Below are 19,021 nucleotides of genomic sequence, written 5' to 3'. Positions count from 1 at the left end.
CAAAGCAGGCAATGGAAACAACCTCCTCAAGGGTGGAATCTTCCTGGTCGAAGCCATCATCGTAGTCAAAAGAATAAGAAAAATTCTTCTGGAGGGGTGCGCCTCTCTTCCTTGTGCTTGGAAGGACTCGGGGAGGACATCTGGATCTAACCAGTGAGATTAGATCTTCAGCCAGCCTCACAAGATCCTGTTGATAAGCCTGGAAGTGGGAGCTGGAAGGCCTTGGCTGAGGTTTGGCAGGAGTCACTTTCTTCTGAATAGCCTTAGGCTTTGCTCTAAGGCTGAACTCCAGCCCAGCAAGGATAGCCACCTCCCATGGGCTAACAGCTGTTGCAATGTCTTGGCGATGGGAGGAACCATTGGTCTTTGAGCGGTTGTCAGAAGCCGGGGCCTGCAAAGCAGTCCCAGACCCAACCGACAAACTGAGTCATTTGGCTTGAAAAGATGTTGAGGGACCAGAAGGCATTATCACACTCCAAAATGGGTCTCGAAAGAGGTGCCATCACCTTAGTTGTGGAAGGTGGCTGTGAAAGCACCTCACTTTCTTCAGCAACAAGCCTAGGAGAACTGGACGACAGCAAGCAGGTGTTATCCAGGGCCCTAAACCTGGAGCATTTTTCTTCATCTCTTTTCCACCTAGGGAGATATGTTTCAGCTCGACCGGCAGATGATGTAGGATGCAAGAGGCTTGATAACTCACTAAGATGCTCAGCTAGAACCTTGGCCCTATGCCTAATGGTTCTATTACAGCAAGCACAAAAACAAAAGTTGGTGACACTGTTATATAGCCTAAACAAATCACACACGAGAGTGAAAGTCCTGGTGTGGAACCTGAATGCCACAGCGGAGGCAATTATTAATGTTCTCTAACATTAGTCAAATGATTAATAAAAGGTTCCCCAACAGGGTACTTAGCTTTCCAGAATCTTCTTTCTCTGGTGTGGACCAAATGATGCACTGACTGGCATTCTGCTTTGGGCTCTAACAGCAAGAAAGAATTGAGATCATGGCATTGACGGACTCCCTTGATACCCTAGTGTAGTAACGTCAGACAGGGCACCCACTGGCTCCAGGACGAAAACTACTGACTGGTAGTTGGGCCAGCCAAGGCCTTCCATGGCAGGAAATCCCACAAGTTAGGACTGCAACAGTGAAACACTAAGAACATCTTGCAATTCTGACATTCTTCTAGCAGAGACCACAGCCACCATAAACTCAGTCTTCCATGAAAGGAAGTAGGACAGAAACAACCATATCTGTGACAAAATTAGGTCTTGGTATCTGGCAAGGCACCAGATGAGAAAAATAACATTTTTGCAAGGTAGGCTTTCCTTTGTCTTTTGGTTTGCTGGTCTCACCCATAATACTTATTATATCCACTGTGAACCTGCGCCTGAATGGGATGTGTTCTAGATAATTTAAACTGACTGTCATCAAGCTTGCATGTAGCAGAGACCCTTTCTTTTCAGTTAAGAGATCCACAAGCTAAAGCAAAGGTCTGGGTTCTGTCTCTGCCTGGTCAGCAGGCTTGAAAACTAGGGTCACTTTGGGAAGAAAGCAGCCAACAATAACATTTTTGGCTTTTCCTCCTTTATCTTTTCCAATACTCTGGGGACCAAGGGTTCTGTACGGAAGGCATAGAGAGACAGACTAGCCCGTGGAATGGAAATGGCAGATAATACCTAGGCTTTTGGCCCTGCTGTTCTGGTGCAAAACTCTTTCCGTTGTCCTATATCTAGAGGATGAAACTCTAACATCCATTCATGTGAGATGCTTGGATCCTACTCAGCCTGTCTGCAAAGACACTCCCCTTAGAAGTGGAACAATGCTATTTAAGTAAGGCATTACCTGTTATAATTTGCCAAGTCTTGACTTGGAGGTCAATGTCCCAAGCTTGCACTGCTTACCTAAATTTCAGGTAGGAGTGTGTACCCACCTTGCTACTCAAAGTGCCACATAACTGTAGCACTGTCTGAGAATATTTGGGGTTCCCTGAGTCCAGGTTTGCTTAAAAGCTTTGACTGTTAATATTTTGCAATTATCTCTTGGAAATGGATGCACCTTTCCTGAAATTTTTCTCATGAACCCTGAATAGTCAAGTCTACTACATGCACTTCCCAGGCAGTGTTGGAAGACTCAGTTTAAGAGTCAGTGCCCTCTAATTCACACTGAAAAGTATTCTGGAGTCTAGGTGTGCCTGGGGCATCCACTAACAGAGCTCTTTCCGTATCCATGATAAGAAGGGAGTGGGTATTCTAGAGACTAACAAAGCCAACACCCTCTGCTCCTGAGATACTACTATAGCTACTTCAAATGCAATCATGCTAGATTGTCAAGAATTCCCTTGCTGTGATGATGCCCTTTTCTGAAACTCTCTGGGAGTAATTGGATATCGAAAAATAAGCTATGTACTCGCCATAATGTTCCATCTGTGTTGTCCATTTTCATTCTTCCTCAACAAATGGGTCTGGATCTGATCCAACTGGGCCACTTTTAATATCCTGTTGATACGGAAAACTCTCAAGCGCCACCCTTACCCATAATGCCATAGTCCCCCACCATACCACAGATCTTGTTTGGTGACTTTTTTGCTTATTAAAAATTAAGGAACAATCGTTACACAAGAAAACAGTATCTGCAGCTCAAAGGCAGGAACACTGGTTCCTTTAGCATCTACTCATTCTTCCAAAAGTAACAAAAAACGGCAGGGGGTTGGAGAGGGGAGAGTTGACGAAGAATGAAAATGGACAACACAGATGGAACGTTAAGGTGACTACATCATTTTTTCTTATCTGATGTTGTCAATTTACATTCATTCCTCAACAAATGGGACAAAGTCACCACCTACCTGAATCCTGGGAGGACTCTAAGGAAGGACATTCCTGAGCACTGTTGATCCAAAGGTTGCTCTTCTCCTAGAGATCAGATGTAATTTGTAGTGAGCAATAAAGGTACAAGGATTAGCCCAAGTTGCAGCAGCACTTATATCGTCCATGGAAGATCTGGAGAAAAATACTAATGAAGTAGCCACAGACCTGGCTGAATGAACTCAAAGGTTTTGACAAAGATAAACCCGATATTTTGTAAACAAAGGAAATGCAATCAGTTAACCACTTCGTTAAAGTTACTTTGGTAACTGGCTTGCCCAATTTTGATTCCAAAAAGAGACAAATTGATCTGATTTTCTGAAGTTTTCTGTCCTATATAAATAGAAACATAACTGTTTGTGAACATCCGGAGGAGTTCTGCCGGAATGGGCTGGGTAGCTCACTGATCAGATGGTGACAGAGCAGACACTACCCCCATCGGACTCTGGGCCTTGAGGAACTTCCTCATCATCCTGTCCATGTCTGCCTTGGACCAGCTTCTAGAAGACCTAGAAGGAGCCACCGAGAGAGGTCTGGAGTGCCTAGATTTGGGTGTAGGGGACTGTCCTAGCCTTTGGAGACTTGCTTTGAGCTCTCAGATCCAGAGCCTTAGGATCACACACTGGAGTCGAAGAAGCAGGATAAGATATTGTAATAGTGTCAGTCAGATCCAAAGAGGCCTCTGGATCCGATAAGGTAGCAGTCTTCTTTGGATCCAAGGAGGTCGGATCCAAAGTTTTCTTAAGATTTCATTTTAGGCTCTGGTAGGGGGGGAGGGGGGTCTCCCAGGGAAAGATTGGCTATAACACTATAAAGGTATCACACAATCTCTTTACAAGATAAAAATGTAACTATTTTTAACCTAATGATTTCAACTATTTTAACTACTGAAACTAGAGAAGGCTATAAGAACACATTCTGTAAAACACTACAAGCGCTAACATTACAAATTTCTACACTGTAAAGCTAACGCACATAAATAGTGAAAGAAAAGTACGGGAGGAGCATACTAATTAAGTCCTAAATGGTAGAAGAAGGAAAAAGCCTACTACTTAAACTAGCCGCATCAAAAAAAGCTATAAGAACGCATGCTGTAAAACACGAAGTTCAACACTACAAATTTCTAAACTGTAAAGCTAATGCACACTAATTAAATTCTAAATAGTAGGAGGAGGAACAAGCCTGAAAAAGCCTTTAAATTGTTGAGAGCCTGGTTCTTCCATCTGACTGAACGTGGCAAAGGAGATCTGAGGTGCATGGGTGGGTGTGCATTATGGGTAAGATGGAGGAGTTCGACAGTCAGATCCAAGTCTAGTAAATGTGACTAAGACTGATCAGAGTATCAGATCAGAGATCCTATCGTGAGGAGGAATGAAGAGGACAACATCAGATCCCAATATTTTGTAGACAAAGAAAATGCAATCAATTAACCACTTGGCTAAAGTTACTTTGGTAACTGGCTTGCCCAATTTTGATTCCAAAAAGGAGACAAATAACTGATCTGATGTTTCTGAAATTTTCCATCCTATGTAAGTAGAAACATAATAGTCTGTGAACATCCAGCAAGTGTAACATATATTCCACTTTGTACGTGAAATTTGGAAAGAAAACTGGAAGACTGAATGATGTTGGATTTTGACACCACCTTAGGAAGGCAGGATGGATTGGTTTGTAACAATACCCTATCTTTATGAAAAATCAAATAAAGAGGCTTAAAGTCCTGAGACACTTCTAGCAGAGGTTATGCCTATTAAAAGGATCATTTTCCAGGTAAAACATTTTAGTTCACACTTTGCTGACAGTTCAAAAAAAATGCAGCGGTGTGGAGTCTGCATGTCCTCCTCGGGGTTGGGTAGCATTCGAAAGACATGCATGCGTAAATGGGCGTGCTTTCGTTGAAGGTTGGGCATCGAGCTGGCACCTCGGCATTTCGTAAAAATCTACTGCCAATCATTAGCGGACCGGAGTTCCGCTGTGGCGACCCCTTACCGGGAAAAAGACGAAAGACAAACAACAACTTTGCTGACAGTTCAAAGGAGAAGTCTAAGCATGCAAAACTAAATTCAAATCCCATGGTGGAGTTGAATCTTGAAAAGGGGGTCTATGAAGAAACGTTACCCTTAAAAAGGCCTTACAACGTTTTGAAAAAGATAATGTGGAATTGTTTACTCCTATGTGAAAATTACAAATGGCCACTAGTTGTACTTTAATAATTAGTTGAGGAGTTGGCCCTTTCATTAAAAACAGTAGCAAAAACCTCAAGAACTTTAGGTACTGCTGCTGAAAGAGGGTCAATGTCTTTCTGCTTTGATAAAAAAAAACAAATATTTTCCATTTACTTCAGTAAATCTTCCTAGTGGAAGATTTATGGGAAGACAAAAGAATGTGACGGACAGGGGAGGAGGGCCTGGGAGGTCTAGATATCAATGGAAGTGAAAAAGCAATGCGGTCAACTTTAAGCCTAAAATGTCCAGTTTTATCATGTCTGTCAGGTGAGACAGGAGTACTGGAAATGGATAAAAAATCCATGGTTGGGGAACTAGATGACTGTGCTCTTCAATCAACATGCTTTCTGAAGAAAATTGGGGATTAGAAGAGTTGGGAGGTAAGCACAGAGGACACCGGGGGGCCAATCGTGGACAGCATCTCTTGGTGATACCCCCGATAGGGGGATCATGACAAAGAACCTGCTGCACTTGTTGAGGGGGGAATGCAAAGAGGTCACAGTAAGGTTGGCCCCACGAACGGTACATCTCTTCTGCCAATTTCATGTTGTGACCATTCATGAGGCAATAAAATTACCTGCTTAACTCGCCTGCCATCATACCGGATTTCCCCAGAATGTGCATTGCTATCAGAAATTGATTGGAAAAAAGATTGCTCATTGCCACATTCTCAGAACTTCTCGATACATTGGGTAAGATCTGGTTCCTCCTTGTTTGTTGATGAACCATACCACCAACACACACTGTCCGTCTGAATCGCAATAGTCCCAGAAGGAAGAGAGTCTTAAAAGGCCTGCAATGTTAGGAGTACTGCTCTCATTTCCAGGACACTGATCTGCATGCTGGCCTCTTCTGGGGACCAGGTACCTTGGACCGTCTTTCCCAAGAAATGCCCCATCCCCCAATTTGGGAAGCGTTTGTGGTCACTATGGCTTTGGGCTGAGTAAGAATAAAGGGACACGGCATGTAATATCTGCTTTGAGCAAATTCACAATGATATGTACTTTCTACATGAGTGAGTTATTCTTATCTGGGTGGACACAAATTGGTGAAGAATAGACCACTGAGTTCCTAAGGTCCATTGAAGAATTCTCATATGGTGTCTTATTAATGGAAACAGAACTTCCGCAGTGGACACTGAACCCAAAGCTTGTAGAATCAATCGAGCTGATACAGAAAAAATTTGAATTATATTTTTGACTTGAAATCAAATAGTTTGTACCCTTGGTAAGGGAAGGGAGGCTGTTACTAATACTGTATTGAACAAGGACCCTATGAACTATAATATTTGAGATGGTTCTAGCAGAGATTTGTTGTGACTGATGGCAATTCCTAGGTGGGAGCACAACTGGAGTACATAATCTCATGCTCTTATCAGAAGATGCCTGGTCAAGTGAGCCGCAACTACTGCCATGCATTTGGTGAACACCCTGGTGGCTGTGCTGAGGCAAAAGGGCAGAGCTCTGAACTGGTAATGACTGGTTCCCAGCCAGAAGCATGGGTATCTTCAGGATCATCTGTTCATTTTTATGTGACACTATGCATCTTGAAGTTCTACTGAGCACATCCAGTAGTGTTTTTGCAGGCAAGGCAAAATGGATGGAACTGACCATCCAGAAGTTTGTATATTGAATGGATTTGTTCAAACTGCAGAGATCCAAAAATTGGTCTTCAGTCCCATTTTGCTAGGCACTAAAAGGAATCTTGAGCAAGTTCCGGACTATTTCTGGTCTGGGGAACCACTTGGATGACGCTCTTAAGAGCTTTCTTATTTCTAGGGCTGCTGCTTTCCTCTGAATTAGTATGACATCAGGAATTTTGTTTACTGTTAAGGGAAGGAAAGTATTATATAACCTCTGGAAATAATCTGCACCCACGTATCTTTTGTAACACCTAGTCAGGCAATCTGATGCAGGGAGAGACGAACCATGACTGCCTCCAGAGGTAGAAAATTGGGCCTCCATTCAGGAACACGGTTAGTATCGGTCAGAGAAAGTGTCCCTAGATCCTTCTTTCTCGACCCTCCTCTACTGACAAGGCAACATCTTTCATTAGAGTACCCCCTCAGCCCCTGAGGGAACTGTCACCACTTGAGTCAAGGAAGGACCCTGGGACTTCCTGAACATTTTTCGACCTTCCTCACAGATTCCTAGAGAAGGTTCTTTGAAGAGTCAAAAATGTACTGTCAATGCAGAAAGGGTCTTACGATCCTGCTCCCACCTGGACAGTGTGTCTAACTTTGGGGCTAAACAAAGAACTTCCATTAAAGGAAGCACTGATGGAGGACTTGAAGGGCTCCACAAAAATCACACAGGCACATCCAAGCATGTCTTGTAATGGAAATGTCTGAACCTGCTGTCCTTGATGTATATTCAGCTGCATGTGAAATCAGCCTCATGGATGAATTCAAAATGGATTATAGGGTTGTCAACTGTGAGGCAATAGAGGTCTCTGCCTCAGAAGTGATAGCCCCAGAGAAAGATCTGGATAGTTCTTTATTCAAATCCTTTATCATCCTTCCTCTAGAAGTAGAGAATAAGAACGTAACACCAAGCATATGGGAAGAGAACTAGCACCTCTACCTATAGATATAAAAGGACCAGGTCTGGATAGTCTTTAGCCATAACTTTTCTTATACAAGGTTGCCATCAGGCCAGGCCTTATCCCATGTGTAGAATAGGGCGAGAGAAGATCTCGCTGCACAATAGTTGCCAGGTGGTACATAACACCTAATAAGTTGTCAATCTACCTTGGAGGCCAAGATGATGGGACGCGTCCCTAACCATGTATCTTTTCCCTCAATGGAACAAACTCTTGTGTCCACTGTAGAGCCAAAAGGAAAGAACTTAGAAACAGGGAAACTCTTTTGTAATGGGGAAACAAAGTGTGAGGTGGCTGTTGTGGCGGCAAATTCAAATAGTGTCCAAGGCAGTCAGCAAGCTGAAGCTGTAGGAGTAGCTAAACTCCTTTTTGAGGACTTCTTTAGGTTTGGTACAGAAAATAAAGGAGATCAATGGATAAATTTCAGTGATGACAAAAGCCATCTGGACAAAGGTCACTTGATTGGCGAAGGCCCATAGGCTGTCTAGGTTGAAAAGCTGTGATCAGATTTAAAAAATTTTTTGAAGTTCCAAATAATATCTAACTATGTCTTGAACGTCAAGATAATGTTTTTTTGTTGAGCTCTATCTGTTTAGTTGGACAAAATACAGGAGATCAATGGATTGATTCAGATTGTATGAAGGAAGCGACCAAAACTGAAAAGGATAGTTGGTTCTCAAAAGTACTCTGGAAAATCTAAAAATCAAATAGAATTCGAACTGAAGAGCATGAAGTTCTGACACCCTCTGGCAAATATGACTAGCCACACATGATAAAGTTTTGAAGAAAGATGTTTCTTTAAAAGGAGAACTGGCTCGAGAGGAAGCTAATCAAGGATGAACTGCCTGAACAGTATGCTGAGGGATCAGGTTCCTGATTGGAGCTTTAGTGGAAGATTCCTTTCAAGAAGGCCCTGGTAAGCCCTCCTGACAAAAGATTTTAGTGAAGCATAATGATGTGTCTAACTGCTTAGGCCAGAAAGAACTCTGACTGTGCAAGAAGAATCAATTGCAGAAAAATCTCTTTGTTTCTCCAGAACTGAAGGGACAGAGGGGCAGTAAAAGGATCAATATTTTGGGCCCTGGCCAATATGAGGGAAGCCTGGGCTTCAGCATGTAAATCCTCCACCAGTAGAGGATTTTGGTGAAGCTTCTAATGATGTCTCTAACTGGGTTAGAATTCCAAAGGCAACCTGGCTAAGGCTGGAACAGGAGAGGATCAGCTGTGAGGTTGAGAAGGGATTGACCGTGCAGCGGCGGATTCAGGTGGTCAGAGCGATCTGAAGATGGGTCCAGATAGGAAGCTGCAAAAGGTGTCTGACATTTGCAGGAACCAAACTTTAATACGAGGCCAGTGAGGGCAGCCATTCCCAAAAAAGCTCTCGCAAAGCAGTACTCTGGAGGAGGAACGGTCAAGAGGAAATGGAGGAAGGCAGGGCTGTCTGGGGCCAATCCTGGGTGGGCAGGTCTCTGCTATTACCAGAGATCATGGAAGAGGCTGAGGTCTGGACATTTGCTGTTTTGCTCGGTAGCTCCGGAATCGCAACATGGGCGATTACATTCAGAAAAATCTCTTCCGCTATAGATTGTAGGGAGGATCTCGTGAGGCGAGATCTCTTCTGCTCAGTCTTGGGTTTATCACGGTTTCCCAGGGGATATGCGTTGCTAGGACATTTATGCAGAGTTGACCGCAACGGTTGCCAGGTCTAGAAGCAGGATCTGCCAAGGGTAGGACTTAGTTCCGCCCTGTCTCATCATCCGCAAACTACAGACATGTTGGGGACGTGGACTGCAATTGTCACGGGAAGAAGTGGGTGAGGGCTTTAGCGGTTAGCAAGCTCTCATCTCAGGACATTTATGTGCAGATGGTACTCGACTGGTTGCCTGATCCCATAAATGAGACTGCGGATCCAATGTTACTGACCCTGTTTCCGCATGAGGCATCCACGTGTGACAGTAGCTGCTCGGGGGCGAGTACAAATAGACTGCCTTGAGAAAGACCTGAGGCGAGAATGATCCGAAGCAAGATGTTAAATGTCTGAAAAGTCACCAGGTGTAAGTGGCCATTAGGAGGTTGCTGAGTATGACACTGTGTGAACAGCAAGGTAATAAGAGGCTACGGTTTGTATAAGCAGGGAAGAGAGAAAATGGTGATTGAGGACTGTCCCATAGAACCATGCTGGCTGGGAATCAGTCCTGACATGAGTCTGAATATCTGAAGCTCTTTGTTCTGAGAGGTAGCTGACATCGAAGAGTGTTTAAGAATGCGCCTATGAAGGTAATAGACTGGCAGGGCGATGATGATGACACTGAAGTTGATTGAGATGCTAAATGAGAACAAAAGGTCTGTTGTGTAATCCTGAGCTTGACCACGGTCGCCGTGGTGGCTGACAGGAGCCGATGTGTAGAATCTGGTGCACCTGGATCCTTCTGAAGATCTATGACCGTGACCACTGCCATGCATTTGGTATGAGAACTCTCTGACTGAGAAGTGACCACCAAGGGCAGGGCTCTGAGCTGGAAGTGGTTGGACTGGCCGAAGCGGAGAAATAATGATCCCAGTCTGTGGTGGGCACATGGAGACTTCCTCTGAAAAGAAGTACAAGTCGGCTTGGAATCCTTCTATAAGCCTCCTGTGAAATTGACTGAAGAGTCTGTTTTGAATCTTGTCTTCCTGACAGACTTGTTGAGTCACTGAGATCTCTATTGGTGAACAGTCTCCGAGGGATTAAGGACAACATTTCTAACTCTAGATTCGGGCCTCGTATGGTCCCATCTATCTTTGGCTGAATAGGAAGGAATGCAGTAGTTTCGATCCTAACTCTGCAATTTCCCTTGAGCCGGGTGAGCATCTGGAAATTCTGTGGAGGCTGAACTTTCCCTCGAAAGATTATGATAAGTTTCCCTGGTCTCTTCGACCCATCTGTCTTGGTTGGAATGCCAGGCTGAAGGCCCTCAATGCTGGCGCCTCAGGAGGACAGTGGTCTTGCTGGGATGCTGAAGCCTACGTCAGAGGCTCCCTGCCTGGTTCTTCCTTTGACTCTGCCTCTAGAAGGGCGACTGTTGGACCTCCCCTCTTTGCCTCTGAGGGTAAGTGACCACGTGGATCCGGGGAAGGCTCATGGGTTCTGGATAGCCAACACCTTCTGTCCTTGCATCAACTTGAGCCAAGGGTGGAAAACGGACTCCAGCAATCCGAGAAAATCACAGAGCTGTGAACACCTGGTCAAGGTTTAGCCACACCTGAGGAGCCGGCTCGCTTCAGGCCATCAAAGGGAATTTGTGACATCCGCCCAAAGGATCCATAAAATCACATAGCGCATCCAGGTAAGCATAAGGGTTTTCATGAGCCCCCTGCGGCTCTACGCCTTGAACGGCATAGCCCAGCCAATCTTTCTGTTAGCAATGGAGGAGTCTGGTGAAGTGCTGCGGAACATTCAGCGAACGATAGCGCAGAGGTGGGTGAGGAACTACTTCTCCATCCGCCCTTGGGATGTCATGGTCCCAGAGTATGAAGTGACAAAGGACGGGCATGACATAGCAAGGTGGTTCCTTTTGGTGGCAGTGAGCACGTACCTGTCTGTGGTCCACTTTTTGGTAAGGAATTGATTGTCACCGGAGCAAGAGATCTGCTTTGAAAGCCTTCCTAGGCACTGGCCATACAGAGTCATCAGGCGGGGGCACCCCTCTGGTGTGTTTGTCACTCGGAGCAGTGATAAGGCTGAAGGACTCTGAGAGGTGCTCTACAGAGTCAGGACAGGCCACGTGGGAGGGCAATAACCTGCATAAATCCTGCGGCGGATCCACCCAGGAGGTGGCTTCCGAGATCAAAACGCCTCTAGGTATAAACTCATCCTCAGAGGGATTGTTGGTCCTCCAGGCGGCTCTGTTAGGGAGTTCTAGGATGTCAGAAGGGACATCCTCCTCCAGAAAGGATCTAGGGATCCTCTGACTCATCAAAGTCAGTATCCAGAGAGAGCTTCGAAAGATCTCATTTTCTCTGAACAAGTCCTCTTCCTAGGAGGATCTCCCGAAAGTCACAGAGCTCCTCGGGAAGAGGGAAATTCTGGGGGGAAGCTGCCCAGCGGCCCATCTCTGGGTCCTGTGAAGCTCCTACAGAGGATACCAGCAGCCACAATGGGGGAGGAGCTCACGGGAGGGGACAACTGACTGATGCCCGTGAAGGGAGACTCTTCATCACCTCAGATGCTCCCATCCCCAGGCAGTCCGAAGACCCCAAGGGGGAGATGCCACCACAGGAGGGGAGCCTGCCAAGTCTCGAGGGAGACCCAGGAGCCCCAAGGAACCAAGGCCGAGGCTCCAAGGGACCAAGGGCTCGGGACAAGGGTCAGGAAAGGCCCCCTCGGAGAGAGACAGGCCCGGCCACCGTCCCTCCAGGCTCTGGAGATAAGACAAGAGGCTGAGTACCCAGAAGGGTGGTAGTCTACTGTTGGAACGACATTCCGTGGCTCATTTTGGCTCTGGGGTAGAGTTGAAGAGTACCCGCCAACTGGGTGTGGACCAACAGTGCGTCTGGTGGGAGCGGACCAAGATCGGCTCCATGAATCCGACCACTAGAACAGGTAATCTGACCACTCTCTCGTCGCTGATCCCCGGAGACCTGGATGACCCTCTGAAGATACGGCTCCATTAACCGTTCGATAGCCCTGGCGGAGCCCCACAATGGTCGGCTCCAGGAGAGACCCGACAGAGGCCTCGATGAGAGCCGTCGGGCCACTGACACAGCCACTCACCGAACCACCGGGATGCGCCACCTGCGCGACACCGCCACTAAAATATCGGAGCTCGGCGGGCGATACATCAACAAAAAAAAAGGTTCGCACAGATAGCCATCTTTGACACACGATGCTCCAGCCACGCCGGCTAGTCAACAGGTTACACTCGGCTCGAAGTGCCGGGCGGCACCTTAAAGCCAGAATCGGCTCAGCGGGCCGATCTCCTTTCGAGTCTTGTTGGGCCGGTATGGAGCTCCAGAAGCTGGTGGGCTCTTGCTGGTTTGATGAAGAGTTGACAGCGATTGCTCCCTCTGGCTGGAAGGAGGAGTGATAGATGACTCACGGCACTCTCTGGCTGAAGGGTGACAAATAGCACAAGGAGTCCTGCAGGTGAAAGGGGCCTGACAGAGACAGGCAGAGGGTGGCCGTCTGTCTCCTCTCTCCTTGACATGGTGCCTAAAACACTTAAACCTAACACACACACAATTAGCCAAAAAGAAAAAAAACACACACACAAAGGTATTCTACAAAAATAAATACACACACCCACACAGGTAACCAAAGGGGGCCTAACTATGGGGGAGGGAAAAGGAAAAGGAATACTAACAAAATAAAGGAGAGAGGAATATAATAAGTTTAAAAATAATATGATTTACTTTTTTCAATAAAAGGGGCTTTTATAAAGAAAAAGGAAAACACAAGTGAACCCTGTAAAAGCGAAGAAAGACCTCCACGGTAAGCGCAAGCAGATGGTACTACTTGCAACATCATGGGGATATGGGGCTGCTTGCCGAGGCTGGTAAAGGAGTTCTCGGTAAAAAAACAGGATGCCGGATCGGGCCGGATCATCAAGAACCCATCAAGCAAGAATGAAGGCGAGATTGACAACTTAACATCATTCTTTTCACTACCTCAAATGCAGAATGCCCCAAGGAGGAGGATGTCGATGGTGCAGAGTTCCCTCTGATCCGAAGGCAGCCCACATGAGGCACAGGTCTGAGTTGTCCAAAGCAGAGGCTCTGAGGGACAAAGATCGCTCGACAACTTCGAAGCTGACTCCCAAGACCTCAGATCCAGCAACTGCACTACATCACCAAGAATCATCCAGCTCTGACAAACTTGGGAGTCGGTCCACTCAGGGAACATATTGAAACAGAAGCTATAACAATATTCGGGTCAGACATGGATGGTTCTAGAAGTCTTGAATATAGGAGCTTCTAAGCCAAAAGTCAGATCAATGAGGGAGCCAAAAAGTACAGTTTTGTACCTACCATAAATGTAGGTGTTCGAGTGCTCATACAGCTGCAGTCATAACAGATGGGTTTATCCTGCCGTCAGGCGGGTCCCTCGCCAAATTCCAAAGTCTATGTCCGGCGTCGGTTGTCGTCACTTCTTCCCTGATGTCAGTGCGGCAGGGGTAGAAAAGAGGCAGTCGACGCCATTTTCTTCAGTTTTTCTTGCCCCAGATTGTCAGGTGCCCCCAGAAGGAAGGCAAACATAATGTTTTGCAAAGATGCAATGTTGATGAATCAAAAACAGTAGTTGCAAGCAAATACACCATAAAAGAATACCCCAAAAAGGTTATATGAAAAGTGTTTGTCATAAGGCCTGTCCTAAGAGGGGATGGAGGGAGGGAAACCTGGACTGCAGCTGTATGAGCACTCGAACATCTACATTTATGGTAGGTACAAAACTATACTATGTTCATCGTGCATACAGCTGCAGTCATAACAGATGGGTAGAATCCCAAAGCTAAGTAAGGGTGGTAGGCACTAAGTGGAACTAGGAGGAGCTAGGATGCCCTGCAGGACTGCTGTGGCAAAGCCCGCTCTAGATTCTGAGTATAGTGGGAGGTGATAGTACTGGGAGAAAGTGTGCACTGAACTCCAGATGGCTGCTTCCAAAATGTCCTTGGTAGGGACCCCCCTGAGGAAGGTTGCAGAGGTAGCTGTGGCTCTGGTGGAGTGGGATCTGATGCATGCAGGCACAGTTTTTTCATGAAATGAATAACAAAAGCGTATGTAGTGGGCTATCCATTTTGAAATTGTCTGTTTGGAAATAGCCTTTCCTTGAGCACCTGCAGCATAGGACACAGAGTTGCTCAGATTTCCTGAATGGCTTTGTTCTGTCCAAATAGTAACAAAGTTGCCTGTGAATGTCCAAGGAATGTAGTAGTTTTTCTCCTTTGTTTTGTGGATTAGGATAAAAGGTAGGTAAGTGGATAGTCTGATTCAAAGCTACACTGGATACTACCTTTGGGCATAAAGGTAGGGTTGGTTCGTAAAGAAACTCTGTCTTGATGGAAAATGATGAATGGCTGCACAGCCATGAGGGCCTGTAGCTCTGAAACCCTGCGTGCTGAGGTGATAGCCAGAAGAAAGGCTGTTTTCCATGACAAGTACTGTAACTCTGTTGAAGAAGCTGGCTCGAAGGGAGGAAGGGTCAGCTTTTCCAATACGAAGTTGAGGTCCCAAGCAGGGACTGGTGGTTTCCTTGGGGGTTTTATATTCTTTGCCCCTCTGAGGAACTGCCTTAAGAGAGGATGAGAGAATAAAGGAGGATCTGTGTTGTATTGTGCAGAAATGGCTGAAGCGTGGATCTTGATGGAGGAGAAGGAAAGTCCATTGTTTAACATCTCAGCTAGGTACTGTAAAATTTGAGGTATATTTGTTACCCAAGGATTCTGTCCCTTTTCTTGATTCCAGGCACAAAATCGTTTCCATTTGGCGGAGTACGCCTTTCTAGTAGAAGGTCTTCTGGCCTCCAAGATGACGTCCTGCACCTCCTTGGAGAGGAGAAACTGTTGGGAAATCAAGGAATTCTCCATGCAGCCAGATTTAGAGTTTTGAGATGGCTGTGAAGAGTTTTGTAGTTGTGCTGGGACAACAGAAGAGGGACTAGAGGTAGGTTCCATGGTGGGGAATGTGTCAGGCTCTTCAGGAGCGGATACCAGTGTTGTCTTGGCCAGTCTAGAGCAATGAGAATCATTTTCGGCCTCTCTGCTCTGGCTTTTAATAGAACTTTGGGCAGCAGAGGAAGAGGCGGGAAGGCATAGACTGTCAATGTTGCCCAATTGAAGGAAAGTGCGTCCACTTTCCAGGCCTGTGGATGATAGGTCCTTGAACAAAATTTTTTCAACTGGCAATTTCTGTGGGTAGCAAAGATATCTAGGTCTGGCTGTCTCCATGCCCGAGTTATCTTTGTGAAAACTTGAGGATGCAACTTCCATTCATGTGGATCTGTCATATTTCTGCTTAGGTTGTCTGCCAGTGTGTTTTCCTTCTCTGGCAGAAATTGTGCCAGTAGTTGAATTTACAATTCCAGTGCTGTGTTACACAGGGTCATGGCTTGCCTGCACAGGGGGTATATGACTGAGTTCCCCCCTGTTTGTTTATATACCACATCACTGTGGTGTTGTCTGTCCTTATCAATAGCTGGCCTGGATGCAGTAGGTCTTTGAAGGTCATAATAGCCTTTTGCACGGCTAGCATTTCCTTCTGGTTGATGTGAAGGTGCTTCTCTTTTCGGGTCCATTTTCCCTGAATGCGCTGATCTGTCATGTGTGCTCCCCAGGCATAATCTGAGGCATCTGCTGTGATGATCTGAGTTGCTTGAGGTACACAGAAAGGAAGACCTGTGTTTCTTTGGCAAGCTTGAGCCCACCACATAAATTCCTTTTGAAGGCATGGAATGAGTGGTATAATTGCTTCCAAGCTGTGGCTGTGTTGAGACCATAAGTTTTTTAGGTACCATTGAAGTTTCCTCATATGCAGCTTTGCACATGGGATTAGTAGGATGCAAGATGCCATGAATCCCAGAGCCTGCAGGACTTTCCTTGCAGTTAGCCTGGTGTAAGTTGCCATTTTTCTGAAGTATTGAGACAGTTGCCCTTGCTTGTCTGGCGTGAGGTAGGCCATCTGGGTGGTTGTATCCAAGCTGGCACCCAGGAAAATTATTTGTTGAGAGGGTATTAGTTTTGATTTCTTTTTGTTGACTGTGTATCCCAGGTAGTTCAACAGTTTTATTACAAACGCCAGGTGCTGCAGTAGTATGCCCTTGCTTTCCACTTGAATCAGGCAGTCGTCCAGATATGGGTAGATTTGTATCCCTTGTAGTCTGCAGAAGGTGATTACTGATGCCAGGCATTTTGTAAACACTCTGGGCGCAGTAGATAAGCCAAAGGGCAATGCAGAGAATTGGCAATGGGTTGAACCTGCAAGAAATCTGAGGTATCTTCTGCAATCTTGTCTGACAGGGGCACATGCAGGTATGCCTCCTTGAGGTCCAATGTTACCAGCCAAGACTCCTTGCCCAGCATGGGAAGAAGCTGCTGTAATGTGAGCATCTTGAATTTTGGCACCTGTAGATATGTGTTTAGGATGGATAGGTCTAAGATAGGTCTCCAATCTTTGTCTTTCCTTGGTACCAGGAATAGTCTGGAATAAAACCCTTGACCTTGTTCTTTTGCAGGTACCTCTTGAATTGCTTTCATGTCCATGAGAGCTGAAATTTGTTTTTGTGCCTCTGCCCTTTGATTTTGTGGCAGGTTTGGCATGCCTCTCATTTTTGGAAGGGTGTAAAAGTGGAACCTGTAGCCTCTGTCTATAATGTCCAGAATCCATTTGTCTTTTGTAACAATATGCCAATTTTTTGAGAATAATGTCAGTTTTCCGCCCAAAGGTGCTGCTATTAAAGCTTTGTTTGGCAGGTGTAGGGGGAAGTCATTGTGTCTGTTTTCTAAAAGATTGTAATCTATCTTTTCCACCTCTTGGGGTTGGTGCTTGCCACTGTCTGGCTCTGAAAGATCCTTGAAGTTGCCCTCTACCCCTTGGATGCCTGTATCTGCCCCTTTGAGGTCTGTCCGTGGCTGGAAAGGACCAATTTTTTGAAGGCCAGTTTCTGCTGAAACGTGGAGGCTGTACCTGCAGGAAATCTTTCACTGTTTGCATTGATTTCACTTTTTCCTCCATTTTCTTTAGCACCTCCTCAGCTTTAACACCAAACAATACATCTTTTTGAAGTGGTGCATCTAATAATTTAGCTTTGACATGATCTGGTAAGGTTTGCTCTTTGAGCCAAGCATGCCTATGTATAACAGACCCCGTAACAGCAGCTCTACATGAGGCCTCTAAAGCATCAAAACCACACTGCAAGGTATGTTTACCCACTTGCTCTGCACCATGCAACAAATCCTGCAACTCTTTTAAATCTGGTTGTTCTGGTTGTGTCATCTTGCTTTTCAGCTGAGATATCAAAAACTGTTGATACTTTAACATATGGAACTGACAGTTTAATGCCCTCATGGTTAAAGTGGCCGAGGTGTACACCTTTTCCCCACCTTTCTAAAGCTCTAGAATCTCTCTCTGAAGGTAATGGGTTTTTAGCAGTAGAGGCCTTAATTCCCTTGGGACCCTGTGAAATTGTTTCTGGGTCAGCAGTATGGCTTTTATATAGGAACTGGTGAGAATCAGGAACCTGGTAATACCTGTCTGGTTTAACAGGAGCTGGAGGCAAAGAATCTGGATTAAGGCTGGCTTCTGTGTACACATCATCCAATATATCTAAAACAGGAGGGACAGCCAGAGGCCTATGCTGGGGGAGCAGAAGAAATTCCGTGAGCCTTTTCTTGGAATCTGAGTAATCTTGGCCTTCCCAGTGAAAGTGTTCCCTCAATGTATGCAGGGTTTCCCCAAAAGAGAAGTCCTCAAGGGGGGGGAGGGGACCGAGGGAATAGACTCATCTGCATCAGAGTCTTCGAATGGAGAATAGGCATAATCCTGGTCCTCAGATAGTTCTGAGGTAATAGAAGCTTGATCTGAGGAAAGGTAGTCTTCCTCTAATCTGGGCCTTTTGTCAGAGGGGGGTCGAGAACCCTTGATAAGAGCAATCAAATCCTCAGCCATTTTAAGCATCTGTTTTTTAGGCATAGTGCCTTGAGAGGGGGTCTGAGGAACCTGTTTTTTGGTTTTCATGGCTGCTTTAGATTTAGTGAAGGCTTTAATAGAGAAGGAGGAAGGCCTGAAGACCACTCGAGAAATGGCAGGCCTGTCTAAATTCTGAGTTTCCCCGCCAGGAGTGGCGTCGGTATCTGTAGTAGGAATGGGGGCCGAGGAGCCTGCGACCTCGAGTACTGAAGACACCGGTAATGCATTGTCATCGGTACTCAGGGGCTGCGTAGGCGCCTCGCTGAGTACCGGAGAACTGGTAGTCGGCCTTAGCGTGGTTTCAGTAGGAGGTGCGGACCTCGTATGTCGGTCCTTATCTTTGCGTTTTTTGCTCAATACTGGAGTGTGAGTATCCGACGACATAACATAATTAAATATTTTGCCAAAAAAGTGAAGGGCGAACTCCGTCCGACGCTTAATAGTGCGCTTGTTGAATCTAGCACAAAAACGGCAGGCCGAGACATCGTGATCTGGGCCTAAGCAAGGTATACAGAAAGAGTGGAAATCCTTATGCGGTATTTGCTTCCCACATGAAATGCAATTATTAACTTTGTCTGACATCGGTCTGAGGCAAGAAAAGTTTCCCCAACGGGATACTTAGCTTTCAAGAAGACTTCGGCTGAAATACTTTCGTAAATCTCAGGAGCT

At 45.8% G+C, this 19,021-nt stretch overlaps 1 protein-coding gene across 2 annotated transcripts in view; it reads right to left on the bottom strand.

Annotated features, from left to right (window-relative positions):
- LOC122804250 (rho GTPase-activating protein 11A-like) overlaps window positions 1-19,021 on the bottom strand; it is a 1,502,515-nt gene that overhangs the window by 218,045 nt on the left and 1,265,449 nt on the right. The window lies entirely within an intron of this gene.

Source organism: Protopterus annectens, chromosome 6.part0 (assembly GCF_019279795.1).
Source record: "Protopterus annectens isolate FY-2018-M chromosome 6.part0, PAN1.0, whole genome shotgun sequence".
In the NCBI taxonomy this organism is placed as follows: Eukaryota; Metazoa; Chordata; order Ceratodontiformes; family Protopteridae; genus Protopterus; species Protopterus annectens.
The sequence above is the reverse complement of the archived record's forward strand: the minus strand, read 5'-3'. Positions and strand labels throughout refer to the sequence as shown.